We start from the raw sequence: 16,077 nt of genomic DNA on the forward strand, positions 1-16,077 counted from the left end.
AATAATTAGTCTGTGGTTTTAAATTATGACTCAATTTTAAAATGTTTTGAATGATTTTTTATTCAGTTACAATAATATTTTATTATTTATATTATAATTTAAAGTTATGGTAAGAGTACAGGTACTTGGTTTGTAAAAAAAAAGTACAAGTACTTGGATATATCCAATAGGTATTTTTTTTTGAAGGAGGATATATCCAATAGGTATTGAAATTGTTATCAGCGCGGGTACCGGTTTGTGTACACTAATCACTTAAAATTTCATTTTTATATAAGCAAAAACTTATCAATTGGAGTACACGAGATGCTTGAACCCATATACACGTAAAGAAGAAACTAAACAAGAAATAACACCACGCCATGTGCCAATTTGGGTGAGTTAATTTAACTTCTTTAAAATAAAAAACACTACTCTGCAAATTGACTAAAATGACATTCTTTTCCCCACTTAAAATTTCATGAGAGTAATATTCCTCTGGTTTAGTGTAATATATGATGCAGTGATAGTTTGGACGAGTGAGTTCTACCAATTCTAGCGGATTTATTTGGAAAAATATTCATTGTAAATTTGTCTCTTATCAGCTACAATATTCATCGTTTGCTTATTAAAAAAAAAAAAAGTTACAATATTTTTTTTGGACAAAATTTACGAGAATTTTTAATTATTGTTGGTTTGTGATCTTATGAAACAACAAACCGACCATAATTCAGCACTGATTATTGGAATGTACAAACCAGCATAATATACATATTTAATAATTAATTGACAGTGTATGTGTAGTGTACTACTGTCTCAGTTTATAGTAAATGGCAAAACACCAAGCTAAAGGATTTTACGTCTTCAATAAAAATGTTGCCGAGTTTGGGAGAACTGAGAGCAACAACTAACTAAAGATAAGTACGATTCGTTTTCTAACATAAAGAAAAGCATGAAAATTTTGTTGGTGATCTTTAATCTGATGACCAAGGTAACATAAAGAAAAGCATAGTACATTTGCCTGTTTTATTTATTGATGTTCTAAATTTAGTTTGGTAAGTGCAGCAGCTTGCAAAGATATTTGATATGTTGGACGTTATTGCCGCATTAAAATAGAGAAAAATAAAATAAAATAAAGTTTACGTAAGTTGAATATGAGACTCACCAAAAATGTTCAAAGATTACTTTATAAATAATTCACCAACGAAAAATTTACATGTTGAATGTTGAACTCATGTAATCATCTCATTTAAGTGTTCAGATTTTATTTCAATTAAGTTATTTTGCAATTACTTTTGACTAGTACCTTTTATTTTTACAAACATTTTGCCTACTACTTGTCACCATTCCCCCCTATAAAAATGTTAATGTCGTGCGACAATTCAATATGAAAGTTCGTAGACAGCATAATTTGATGAATAAAACAAGACAAATCAACATTCAGAAAAACATATTCATGAGAAAGAATGAAAATGAATACAGCCAACATAGTGTTGCAACTAGTGTTCCAGCATAACATATGATGATGCATGCTTTAGATATTTAGAGATATACGTGAAAGAAAATTAAAAATTATGAATACAAAAGTGATACCGACAACGGAAACAGTGATAATGCAAAATATTGATGTTTATTTAATGAACTTTTACGTGACATTATTCCGACAAGGACAATATTTATGCCAAATGGACAGCTGAAGAGTCTCTTTGGCGTTTTATCTAATAATATAATCTATTTGAGGTAAAGAATCCTCTCATGTCTAAATTTATAAAGAGTTTTTTTCACCATTGAAAAATTAAGAAAAACACATGAGAAATTTAAATGAGATGAATTTGAATGATGAAATATCATACATTTTGTTTAATCGATAAAAGATCGCACTTTACTCGTTCATGTGCTAATTATAAATGAGACGATTCATTTCTCCATTTGAGCAATATACATATATGAGGGACGACAAATATTTTTCTTTTTTTTTTTTTTGAAGGAATGAGGGACGACAAATATGATAATTATACATGAAACGATTCATTTCTCCATTTGAACATTATGTACATATGTGGGACGGCAAAAAAGGAAAGGTTTTTTTACAAATATTTAAAAAATAAAGTAAAGATTTTTATTTTTTGAAATCCTGCGTAGTTAAGACATTCAACATTGCATCCACCATAGTAGCCTTTGGCATCTTAATTAGTTGGGACTTCAGTGTAAAAGTTAAGACATTCAACGTGATTTCTTTTCTTATAATTTATATGAGATGTTCTATGAACTTTTTCTCTTCAATAATAAAAAAAGAATGTTAAGCACACTTTTCATTGTTCATTTGATTTGTTTTTTTTTTTCCTTTCTTTTTTTAGTCTACTTTATTTTGTTCTCACACATGACGCATAAACAAAGCATAACCGACATACAATAAAAATAATTGTAAGGTTTAAAGATATGTTGCTTTGTGATTAGGGAATGATACGAACCCAATCTTAGCTAGGTCCAAATTAGAGCTTACATAGGTTTGGCCCAGACAGCATGAATAGAAGCATAATAATTGTGGTTAATTCTCATGGGAGGACCTAGCTTGAAGAGGGTGACCATGCTGCCACGACAACACAACTTTAAATTAGAAGACTCATCCAACAGAACAAAACTAGTATTAACTCCTTAGACATTTGTTGAAGAATAATACATTAAGCTAAGAGACTAGATGTGCATTGAATTAAAGCCAGATAATTTTAAAGGAAAACATTTTGAAAGATCTCAACTGAGTTTTTACATTGAGACTGACATTCTTCCTGCAAATGTCACATATCACAGAAAGCTGCAAGAAATATGGCTATCAAAATCATAATGCAAGATGACAATGCATTATAGTAATCGAATTCTGTTGGATTTGATCAAAGTGAGTGGATTGATATGTTGGTAATGGCATGCAAATTTGTAACAACCATTCAATTTAGCCCCTAAATATTTTGAAATAGCATGATAGGATTCTCACGATAGGTTTCAGATCAAGAAACTAGGATTCAATTTGTGTAAATCAAATCAAGAAATAGCACGATAGGATTCAATTTGTGTAAACTAGGATTTCACGATAGGTTTCAGATTAAGAAATTTGTGTAAACTAGGATTCAATTTGAAACTAGGTTTCAGATCAAGAAATAGCACGATAGGATTACCAACGATAGGATTCTCACGATAACAACATGATCGATGTGCCTAATAACAGCAGGATTCTCACGATAGTGTAAATCAAATCAATAAGAAAGATAAGTCACGATACCTGATGTGATTTTGGAAACAACGGCGATTCTCACGATGTCTGGAATCAAACGGGTTGCAGCGATTCTTACGATAATTGGATTGAACAATCAAGATGGGAAGAAGAATGAAGAAGAAATTGCAGGTTATGTCTGTTCTAGGTTTTGGAATGGAACAAAATTTATGAACGTATTTGATGTGAAATTTTAATTCTTACAAGCCCTATAGTGTAAATTAATTAAGATTGTATATTTGATGTGAAATTTTAATTCTTACAAGCCCTATAATGTAAATTAATTAAGCTTGTATACCTAAATATAATTAAATAAAAATTAAAAGTTACCTTAGGATTAAAATTGTGTTTTTTATTTTAAAATAAAATAAAATTTGACTCATTTATTTGACATTAATGTTACATTTCTATATTGCATTTTGATTGGTTGATATGTTGAAAGGGTAAAATACCCTCTATACAAGAGAGGGTAATCTAGTTCTCACCCATCAAAATCAATCTAATAATTAATTGTTTAATTTTTTACATATTTTTACAAATATACCCTTATAAAAAATTGTGGTATCCTTATTTATTAATTTTGTTACGTCTGCAGCAACTTAACCTAATTTTTTCCCGCTCATTTGCTTTATTAGGTTTACAATTATTTAACCTAACAAATTTCATCTAAAAAAATGCATTGCACACAAATTTCATTCCTATCCGCTTGCTTTTTTTTTTTTTTGAATCAATAACAAACTATACTAAATCAACAATGCAACAATTTATCTATAAAAAAAAATGTAACAAACTATACTAAATCAACAATGTTGTTACCATAAAGTAAGCTTAGGTTGTTACTACCAAAGGCAAGACACACACATATTGAGTGTATATAAATACTTGGAACAGCAATACAACAATCGTAACCTATTAACATTCAAACTCTCATACCTACCGTGTACAACACTAGCGTACCCTTATCGAATTTTTGAAAAGATAACACTAAAGTCATGAGGATCCAATTCCTTCTCCTCCTCCTGGTTGTTCTAATGGCCTCAGCGGCTGCGTGGGAGCAATGGGAGGAATTTGGGTTAGGTGGTTATAGCCCCATCAATGACATCAACGATCCTCAAGTTACCAAAATCGCCAATTTTGCCGTCACCAGGTACAACAAGCGAAGTGAGACGAAGCTGAAGTTTGAGAAGGTCATCAAGGGTGAATCTCAAGCGGTTGGACTGACTAACTACAAACTCACCCTTTCCGCTAGCAACGGTTCGGTTTCTAATACTTACGAAACTGTTGTGTATGAGAATTTATGGGGGGACTACGTGCTTACTTCCTTTGCACTTGTTCATGCTTGAATTATCAAATGTTATTATGTGATGATATCTTATAGCATCATTCACCTCTATGTCTTATTATTTTATACCAATAAAACTTGATTTTGACGCCATTTTGAACTTATTTTCATGGAAAATTATGAAGTTGATTGTAATTATTAAGTATGATTGTCCCTTTATTTTTGTGTGTATATTTCTATTTGACTATTGAAGTATCTTGTTGGAATTTATGTTTAATATATTGATTTTCAATCTTCACAATAGCGGTTACCTCTTATCCGCTATACCAATTCCACTATAACATTTTTTGGGGTCGGCGTTACCCGCCACTATATGACACTAACAACATAAATTTGACTCGCATAAGACTTCTAAAATTTCAACGAGTTGAGTATGCTATTAAACTTATCCTCAATTTAGATTTTAGCCGCACATGAAAATCCTAACCCCTTTCCAAAGGTGTGTTTTGCGGGAATCTAACGTTAGTCCTTACACTCACAAACTCATGTGTGTTGATAATATTCATCGTTTGCTTATTAAAAAAAAAAAAATGTTACAATATTTTTTTTGGACAAAATTTACGAGAATTTTTAATTATTGTTGGTTTGTGATCTTATGAAACAACAAACCGACCATAATTCAGGACTGATTATTGGAATGTACAAACCAGGGCCGTCTTAACAAATTCATAGGTCCGGTTTTAATTTTATAAGGGATGCAAAAAAAATTAAATTCCGGGCCCCAAAAAAAATAAATAAGCCATTTTAAAAAAAAAAAAATTATAAATCATACTTTGGTGGGTCTTGAACTCTTGAACACATGACCTCACACTCAACAAAAAGTGGCCATGCCACTAAAGCAAGCTGTACAAACTGAAATAATTTGCTTTTATTAGATATATAACCATTATTTTCGTGTCTTACATATAAAAAAAAAAAAAAATTTTGGGCCCCAAAAAATTGGAGGCCCGGTGTCGTCGCCCAACCTCGACGGGCTATGGGCCGGCCCTGGTACAAACCAGCATAATATACATATATAATAATTAATTGACAGTGTATGTGTAGTGTACTACTGTCTCAGTTTATAGTAAATGGCAAAACACCAAGCTAAAGGATTTTACGTCTTCAATAAAAATGTTGCCGAGTTTGGGAGAACTGAGAGCAACAACTAACTAAAGATAAGTACGATTCGTTTTCTAACATAAAGAAAAGCATGAAAATTTTGTTGGTGATCTTTAATCTGATGACCAAGGTAACATAAAGAAAAGCATGGTACATTTGCCTGTTTTATTTATTGATGTTCTAAATTTAGTTTGGTAAGTGCAGCAGCTTGCAAAGATATTTGATATGTTGGACGTTATTGCCGCATTAAAATAGAGAAAAATAAAATAAAATAAAGTTTACGTAAGTTGAATATGAGACTCACCAAAAATGTTCAAAGATTACTTTATAAATAATTCACCAACGAAAAATTTACATGTTGAATGTTGAACTCATGTAATCATCTCATTTAAGTGTTCAGATTTTATTTCAATTAAGTTATTTTGCAATTACTTTTGACTAGTACCTTTTATTTTTACAAACATTTTGCCTACTACTTGTCACCATTCCCCCCTATAAAAATGTTAATGTCGTGCGACAATTCAATATGAAAGTTCGTAGACAGCATAATTTGATGAATAAAACAAGACAAATCAACATTCAGAAAAACATATTCATGAGAAAGAATGAAAATGAATACAGCCAACATAGTGTTGCAACTAGTGTTCCAGCATAACATATGATGATGCATGCTTTAGATATTTAGAGATATACGTGAAAGAAAATTAAAAATTATGAATACAAAAGTGATACCGACAACGGAAACAGTGATAATGCAAAATATTGATGTTTATTTAATGAACTTTTACGTGACATTATTCCGACAAGGACAATATTTATGCCAAATGGACAGCTGAAGAGTCTCTTTGGCGTTTTATCTAATAATATAATCTATTTGAGGTAAAGAATCCTCTCATGTCTAAATTTATAAAGAGTTTTCACCTATGAAGCCCGGATACTCCAAAATGGTGCCGTACCCGTGTCGGATACGTATCGGATACCGATACTCCGCGGATACTCCCGGATACGTATCCCAGAAGTATCCAAATGATTTAATTTAATTTTTATTTAAAAATATATTGGATACCTTAAGGATACGTTAAGGATACTCCCGGATACGTATCCCATAAGTATACGAATGATTTAATTTAATTTAATTTTTATTTGAAATTTTTATTTGTATTTTGATCACAAGTATTAATTTTTGTAAATTGGGATCATTATATTGACCATTACTTGAAAAGGGTGACTATCTTCATACTACCTTAGTATCATCATGGTGCAGGTTGTTTATATGGTATGTTTTGGTTTAAAGGATGCTATCTTAGTTGGTGAATGGTCCATTGTATTTTGACTTGGTGTAATTAGTTTTAAGATTTCACGCTATTTATTTTTTGTGCGTTTATGTCTAATATATATATATATATATATATATATATATATATATATATATTAAAAAAAATTGTAAACGTATCCAAGCCGTATCGTATCCTAAATTTCAAATTTTTGACGTATTCGCGTACCCGTATCGTATCGTACCCGTATCCGTATCCGTATCGGGGCTTCATAGGTTTTCACCATTGAAAAATTAAGAAAAACACATGAGAAATTTAAATGAGATGAATTTGAATGATGAAATATCATACATTTTGTTTAATCGATAAAAGATCGCACTTTACTCGTTCATGTGCTAATTATAAATGAGACGATTCATTTCTCCATTTGAGCAATATACATATATGAGGGACGACAAATATTTTTCTTTTTTTTTTTTTTGAAGGAATGAGGGACGACAAATATGATAATTATACATGAAACGATTCATTTCTCCATTTGAACATTATGTACATATGTGGGACGGCAAAAAAGGAAAGGTTTTTTTACAAATATTTAAAAAATAAAGTAAAGATTTTTATTTTTTGAAATCCTGTGTAGTTAAGACATTCAACATTGCATCCACCATAGTAGCCTTTGGCATCTTAATTAGTTGGGACTTCAGTGTAAAAGTTAAGACATTCAACGTGATTTCTTTTCTTATAATTTATATGAGATGTTCTATGAACTTTTTCTCTTCAATAATAAAAAAAGAATGTTAAGCACACTTTTCATTGTTCATTTGATTTGTTTTTTTTTTTCCTTTCTTTTTTTAGTCTACTTTATTTTGTTCTCACACATGACGCATAAACAAAGCATAACCGACATACAATAAAAATAATTGTAAGGTTTAAAGATATGTTGCTTTGTGATTAGGGAATGATACGAACCCAATCTTAGCTAGGTCCAAATTAGAGCTTACATAGGTTTGGCCCAGACAGCATGAATAGAAGCATAATAATTGTGGTTAATTCTCATGGGAGGACCTAGCTTGAAGAGGGTGACCATGCTGCCACGACAACACAACCTTCTCTATCACGTCTTAGTCGAGTGTATTTCTAAAATTTAGAAAACTTAACTCTCACGATGTGGTCTTTGTTGACCAGTCAAGTCTTTTTCATTCAAGTAGAAAATGATGGTTTCTAGTTTATCTTTAAAACACATCATCACGATTAGAAAAGTAGCTGGGGTTCGTCGTATTAACTATTATCAATCACGCATCATCTTTGGTTAGCATAACCCTAAGTTAATTTATTGAGATGGAGGGTCCACTACATAAATCTCAGAAGTTAAGTAGAATTAGTAGAGCAAAACCAAAGACTTTCAAGAGCTTTAGCGTGTGTTAGGTTTCGCGAAAAAAAATTGTCAAATTAATTTTGTAAAATTATTTTAGATTAAAAGTGGGGTGAAGGTAAAGTGATATATTCAAATAAAAGTGAATTGAATACTAAATTTGAGCCTAAAAAACAATTATAGAATAAAAAACTTCAAATTCTAGTTTCAAGTTAGAATCAATTATGGATGCAAAACGGACTCTCTTCGAAAGCAACAATTGAACTTGTCCAAATCAATCTTACATTATTAGTAGAATCAAACATACAACATCTAAGAGTATAGGAGATGTTTAATGGAACTACTTTCCATGTTTAACACCAAACTAAAACCACATTTAGGTGTTAAAAATTTTTATTGTAATTTTTTTTATGTCCAAATTTTTTATTGTAATTTTTTTTTTGGATCAAGTTGCATAGTAACTAAATTCGCACATTAAGAAGTGAAGAATCTAAAGTTCAAACTCCAACCTTTACAAATAATGATTGAGTCCAACTCGTCCTTGAATTTGCTATTTCGATAAATTGAAGAACGAATTTGGTTGATCCTAGCAAATTCAAGGATGAATTTGAGTATTTACTCAATGTTTATGATATTTTGAATGAATTGCCTCTACTCTCTTCCTCATGCGAATTCCACATGGAGTTGCTTATTGAAATATATTGATATGAAATTATTCCAAAAACAAATATTGATATGAAGTTACCTTTGAGAGTCATTGTACCAATTTTTTGGAGGGTCTTAGTTGGAGTACTAGTGATATGCACGCCAATAATCATCTGATCACTCTTTGTTTGTTTCTATTTCTTTCTTCTTTACTTATTGGTCTCACTCCTCATTTTTTTATCTCTTTTTTGCAACGTTTTTAATGTACACTTTTAAACTGCAGGATGAGACCCCAGTGTTCATATAAATTTTAGCAGAAACGTGTTTGACTCATAGAAAATTGAAGACAGGCGTGACTACTATTCACTGTAATAAAGAATTTGTACATGCACAACAGTGCAGCGAGACAGACAGTAAATAAACCATAATCGAATTAAACACGAGTTGGATGTGACAGGCACGTAAACAATACATCATCATACATTCATACTAGTTAATTTAATTTCGCAAAATAGTTTTAACCCCATTGCAAGTATTATAGGCTTGTTGGCAGTAAAATTAATTTTATCTCAATGAGATATTATAAGATGGAGTCCAAAGTTATTATATTTAATTAAATGTTTTGGATTTGATTTAAGGGTAAAACTAGATCGCCGACCCGTGCGCCGCACGGGTCTTATGAGCTGAAATATTTTGATACTCAATAAAACGTAATATTTTGGAATGGAACTTAAATTATTAAACTACGTAAAGAACATTACCAGAGTCACAAAATGTATCGTTTGGTGAAATATCATATCGCCAACCAAGAATGTTACAACAAAATACATAATAGGAGGTATTACACATTTCAAAATACTTCTTCATACATGACGTTAGACTGGATGCACGGGAAACTTTAGTATTAATTAAATTAAAAATAAAATATTTTATATTTAAATTTGTTTGATGGAATTTAAGATAAGATTGGTAAGTATATTATAAACTTGAAATTTCAAACACATCACATCAAAATAAGATAATTTTTAAGCTCCATGATGTATCTAAAATAAATTTAAAAAGTCATAGCAAAAGATGTGTAAATAATAGGGACGATAATGATAATTGTGTTCTATAGATGTTGGTGTTCAAAGATGAAAATACCTAATGCATATAAATTGGAAGGGAGAAAGAATGATCCAAAAGCACAACAGAGAAAATCAAATACATGTACGTACTTGTTGTATACATTAGAAGTTATGATACAAACTGGAGAATTGGTCTACAAATGCAACAAATTTACTTTCCTAGAACTGTTCAATGAGACATATTTAGCAAAAATGTCGAAAGAATTAGGGCCCACACGTTAAAATATTGCATGAGAATTATAGTATCAATCAAGTGAGTTGTAAAATATATTCTTCAAGCAAATAAAAACATTTTTTTTGGGGTCCTATAAATGTGAAATTTATAGTAACTCTTGCAGAAGATAACAGAGAAATTACTCCTGCAACAAAGCAATACAACCATGATTTTTCGTTACAATTTCTATGTTCATAGCTCTAAAAAATGTGACTGTCCAAAACCAAAAGTTAGTAGTTAATATATATGAAAAATGCAAAATCATAAAAAGTTTACCTATATACAAAGAGATACTCACAAACTAAGGACAATGCCTAATGAAACTATCCATGCAAAAAAAAAAAAAACAAAACAGAAAATGACAATTATATTGATAAGCACAAAGAGGAAAAAGTTTAATGTTGTAAAAAAAACAAACCACCGATGTTGATATGTGAGGATTTTCATACAAATATAATGCTCAAGCAGCCAATTATAGAAAATTGAATCTAAGATTTCTGAAATTCTACTATGTGGTCTCATGATGATCCATTATACAAAGAAGGTAAAGAGTTAAAACATAGTAGAGTGTGGTTGCATGTGCAAGTAAGTAAATAAATAGTCACTCTTTAATTGAAAATAAAAACACCAACCTATGATCATTATTAATCAATACCAAAAAAAAAAAAAAAGGAACCGTAGTCACATATAGATGCTTCCAAAAATAGTTGCAAAACCCCATTGCCATAACAGTTGGAGATAAACCCAGCAGATCTCTTGCCCAATTTTTCTGCAAAACATACACAAAAGAACTTACTAACCAAAATAGATGTTGCATATGATGCGGACTATGCAAAATATACACAAAAGAATTTATATAATCATTAATCTCCATGTCCAAAAATGCACTGAACTATGTATAGTTGACATCAGATCAATTATAGTTAACCAATTATACATTATTTTCTACTGTCAATTTCTCTTTGATCTCCTTCAATTTTGAAATTCCATTAGTTGGAAAGCTGCAGGTACTTCAACTGTTGAATCCCTTATTTTAGGTCTAGAGCAAGATCCATGTTTGGGAGCTTCTCAAATACCTGACTTCCATTAGGAACGGAACCCACACTATCAAATCAAATGAAACATAACAGAATTACAAAGTATACAAAAAAATCATATGTTTTCATGAACTGAAAAGTCAAGCACAACTCAACTCACATTCTTTTTCGGGTGAAAATAGAAGGATGAAAAACACAACATCATGAAAAAATAATTATCTTTTTCGGGTGAAAATAGAAGGATGAAAAACACAACATCATGAAAAAATAATTATGTATTGTCTTATTAGATAAAAGTAGAGAAGAATACAAACATAAAAACAACACTAATATTAGCTTATTGCATGCATTCTTACAACATTATCATGCAGATGCTCAAATGAACTATATAAAATTCTTTTAAGAGAGTTAAAATACCTGTTATCCCAATGAACAACATCATTCTGAACTTTGGTATTAGAATATGATGAACCACCATGAACTTTGGAACTTTGATCTATAGAATATGATACTGTGAAACCCAGTTGCTTAGTTTCAGCAGAAGCAGCAATATCACGTAAAGGCAAGATGCCAATCATCCCTTTCTCTTCTCTTTGCCACAGTTCTTGTTCCACCAACTTCACACTACATTCATTAAGGAAACAATCTCAGAATCCACTATTACAACATTTTTCGTGAACAAAAAAAATCACTTTTTTAAACAAAATAATCACTTTCTAAAAACTTTTAATGCCCTTGATACATATTTTCCACAAAAATATCAGATATGAAACAGAAAGATTCATAATGTCAAAAATACAACGACAAATTTTACTAAAATTGATATTCAATAATTGTATGAAGTAAATTAGCATAACTAAAAAGATAAAAAAAAAAAAAAACACAACTATATCAAATTCATCAATAAGCAGAAGATTTTATTTTTAGAGAAACCATACCCAGATGGTTCAAACCATGATTAATGAATAGCTGCAATCATGAGAAATAAATCTCCATGAATTACAGACAACACCAAAGAATCCAGACCGGATTGCAGCAAAAAAATCAACCACTTTCCTCTGCTTTCTCATCTCAATTGAACAATCACATTGACATTCACAAAGAGGGACAGCCACCGTATTAGCTTCCTCAAACCCAGCGATCAAGAAATATGATCAACCACACTCGATCTCATTCATTTTAGCTTCGTTATGATGTCAATTCATTTTCAGCCATGCAAATCGCAGAGAGAGAGAGAGATATGAATATAAAAAATTTCAAAACCTAAACAGATCGGTGCATAACCCTGCAAAATCACGTTTATTCAGTTCAATCTAATTACATAAACAATCAAAATCGAAATGAAAAAAAAAAATTGAAAACAAAATCTTCGAATTGAAGAACACACTTATTCAGTTCAATCTAATCACATAAACAATAAAAATCGGAATTTTTTTTTGAAAAAAGAATATATCTGAATTGAAGCTACATGAAGAACACACATATTCAGTTCAATCTAAATGCATAAACAATAAAAATTGACCAAAAAAGAATCTGAGAATTGAAGAACCTGAAGATTATTGGAACTGCACCAGTCGAAGATTTTTCGGAAGAAATCACGGAATTGACCGAAAGCAAATAGCAAACCGTAATTAAAATATGTTGTGAGATACAGAATTGCTATCATCTTTGCCGGAGAGAGGAGGCGGTGGTTCGCGGCGGCTCGCGGCGGCGGTGAGGGATCGTAGATCCGAACTCGAATTGGTGAGATGGTGGGAAGGATGTGATTGATTTCATGCAGAGAGAGGAAGTGAAGAGATAATTTGGGGTATGGATAGATGGAGCGATAGCTCTCTTTCCTCACATTTGATGAGAGAGAAATTGAGCATTGGAAACTATCACAGTAAACAAAATGCTAAAACCAAGTTTAAGTTAATAATGGCAAGGCAAAATTTGAAATTCAAATATAACAGAAGGAGGGAAGGTTTTTAGGGTTAACCTAATTGGCAATTAATGCAGCAAAATTAGAGGCAAAGTTGTAGGGTTAAGCAATTGCAATGCGTAACAGCTTTTAAGAATAAGGGATTGATTTATAGTAATATTTTGAATTATATTTTACCTTTCCCTAGAACCAATTTCTATTGAAAGTGTAAAAAAAAAAATTAAAATATTTAAACGAGTAACTATTATATTTTTCTATATCATATTATTAAGTACCTCTTAACCAAATTTTAGATTGTCGGTGTTAACCTCATCTGAGAACATGAGAGTTAACACAATTTTTTTTTATTAATTTTAAATATAATTACACATTTCCTTCAGATATGAGTAATGATAGCTACACATGAACAACAATAAATATCAACTAAAAATAAATAAAAAAAGTTTACTGATAAAAATGGTTGGCATTGACATGTGTAAGACACATGATTCAGGTTCTTTTGGACGGTGCAACTCGTAAAAGGAAAAAAATTTTGTATGTCCTTTTTTACTGACAATAGAACTACTACATATTATATTACCGTGCAATAAGAAAGTCCATGACCGACATAATCATCCATTTATCTAGAGGTGCAGACCCAATTCCATCAGAAGTCAGAGTGTTATTAGCCTGGTTGAATCATTTATATGTTCCAATCAATCGGAGACAACGATCAAGGTCACTGACTAGCTCTCGTGAAATATCAAGATAGATAATGTGACGATCATCAACATACATATGACTACTTGTAAGGTATTATCCTAACCTGTAAATACGGTGGTGTTTAAGGCATTATCAAGTGTTGCACGTCGTTCCACGATGAGATGTCTCTTGAGGTGATGACATGATCATGTGATGCATCATGCAATAAGAGTAGGTGTTCACCTCGGTGGACTTGGATATGGTTCGTTAAGTGACCTTAATGTCATATTCTTAAGATGATTTCTTTTTCCATCCTACTGGTTTCTCATGCGACCCTCTTGTTTCAGATTATATGATATGAAAAGTGTAAAAACTCACTCTAAAACCCTCCAATTTTATAAATTTCATAATACGAAGTAAGTTTGAAGGGTGCAAAAAGAAATTTTGTATTCTTATGAGCTTTGTTATTGAATGACACAAAGAATGATTTGGTCAAGCCTTTTAGGCCCATACCATTTCAAACCAACTATTACTTTTCCCACCCTATTTGTTTCACATGCGCCCTATTTTCCTCCCAAAATACCCTTTGTTCGGATTATATAATCCAAACTGTGTTCGGATTATATAATCCGAAACTTTGTAATTCTCATATTTACATAACATCATTGACGTATAATATTAAGAAGTCATAATTGAAAATGACAAAAAATGAATCAATTTCTCATTTTATTAATAGATCATATCTTTCATAATACATTTACATTAACATTGATGCTTATTATACAACATTATTAACACCTAACGTTAAACTTGTGGTGCAAGAAGATGGAGGTGGAAAAAAGTTGAGGTAAGGCTTATTTCCTTTCTTGGAACATCTTCCCTTTCATCATATCTTATGCTATTTACGTTGTGAAATGATGTTGTCTAATTTTTCTTGTGTCGTTTATTTTTTTTATGTGTTATGCACCATGCAAAACCCTCCAAACCTCAAGCTTCAACATAGTTTGGGACGATTCATATTATATAACCCGAAATGTTTTTGACAATTTCATCACCGCCTTTCCTTTTTCTCTTTCTCCTTCACATCCAAATCTTCCTTCCTCAATGTAGCATTTGGTTATGGTGGTGAGTAGATGACTTAGACATCAACATCTCCTCTTGTGCCGGATCTCTCGACATCGATTTGTTCTTGTGGGAAACTGTGTCGTCGTCCGCGGTTGTTGTTTTGGGCGTTGTTTCGTCGATGGTCTAATCTGGTTTGGGCGTTGTTGATCGGTGGCTCAAGCCTCGGAAGTTTTTCATTCTTGTGCAGGTTCGATTGGATCCAAATCTGTTTTTTTTGTTCTGTTTGTTTGTTGTTGTTCGCAGGCTTGCAGGTTCAAGGTTGTGGGTTTTGTTATGTTTGGAGGTCCCTTTTTTTTGGCTTGTTGAAGTTGTGGTGTTTTCCTATGGCCTTTGGCAAACTTGGTTGGGATCTCCATGCTTTTGTGTTTCTGTTCGGCCAACTTTGTTGCGTTTTCCTGTAGCTCTGTTGGTTATGTGTTTTATGTTATTTGTTATGTTGTTGCTTATGAGATTGGGCGTGGCTACATGTTTGTGACCTATTTTACGGTGGTTGGATTCAGAAATCCGAAAGGGTCTGGTTCGTTTAACCTGAAAGGGTCTGGTTACTTACATATTGGACTCATCCCTCGATCTCAATTCTTACGCGTGTTTGCTGTTGTGTTTGGTGATATGATTTTTTCGATTCAATGATATTCCAGATTTGTTAAGATATGTAGGTTTCGAGGGGTCATGTCTACCTTCACTTTGTCACTGCTCGAAAGATCTTTCTATGCTTGCTGTTGATCAGGGAGTTGTTGGCACTTGAATTTTGATACCGTGTTAGCGGTCGATCCGTTCGCCATTTTTAAACTCTGATTGTTCTTTACAAACGTTTTCTTTTCATACTTTTTTGTAACTTAGTTTCGCGGCCGAACACGAGTTTACTGGGTTACGTAGTGAATCTTGCTAGGATAGATTAGAGTTGATCTACCGAACTGATTTATCACGATATATATCCGTTTGAGTTATTCCCCAGTGAGGTCCATGCCTCCATTTTGCACCTCTTTCTTTTTATTTA

The 16,077-nt window shown here is 31.8% G+C and overlaps 1 long non-coding RNA gene and 1 pseudogene across 1 annotated transcript; one reads left to right on the forward strand and one right to left on the reverse strand.

The window, feature by feature from the left end:
• Nucleotides 1–4,078: 4,078 nt before the first annotated feature.
• LOC146949125 (cysteine proteinase inhibitor 5 pseudogene) lies at nt 4,079–4,800 on the forward strand (annotated as a pseudogene).
• Nucleotides 4,801–11,770: 6,970 nt separating this feature from the next.
• LOC146949126 (uncharacterized) lies at nt 11,771–13,235 on the reverse strand. Its single transcript, XR_015025381.1, has 3 exons — nt 12,903–13,235; nt 12,292–12,638; nt 11,771–11,977 (listed from the first exon to the last, which is right to left on the reverse strand). It is a non-coding gene; the product is annotated as an uncharacterized LOC146949126 (long non-coding RNA).
• Nucleotides 13,236–16,077: the final 2,842 nt, after the last annotated feature.

The sequence above is a fragment of the Medicago sativa genome, chromosome 2, assembly GCF_051527215.1.
Source record: "Medicago sativa cultivar Bolivia chromosome 2, Bolivia_mono, whole genome shotgun sequence".
Taxonomy (NCBI): domain Eukaryota; kingdom Viridiplantae; phylum Streptophyta; class Magnoliopsida; order Fabales; family Fabaceae; genus Medicago; species Medicago sativa.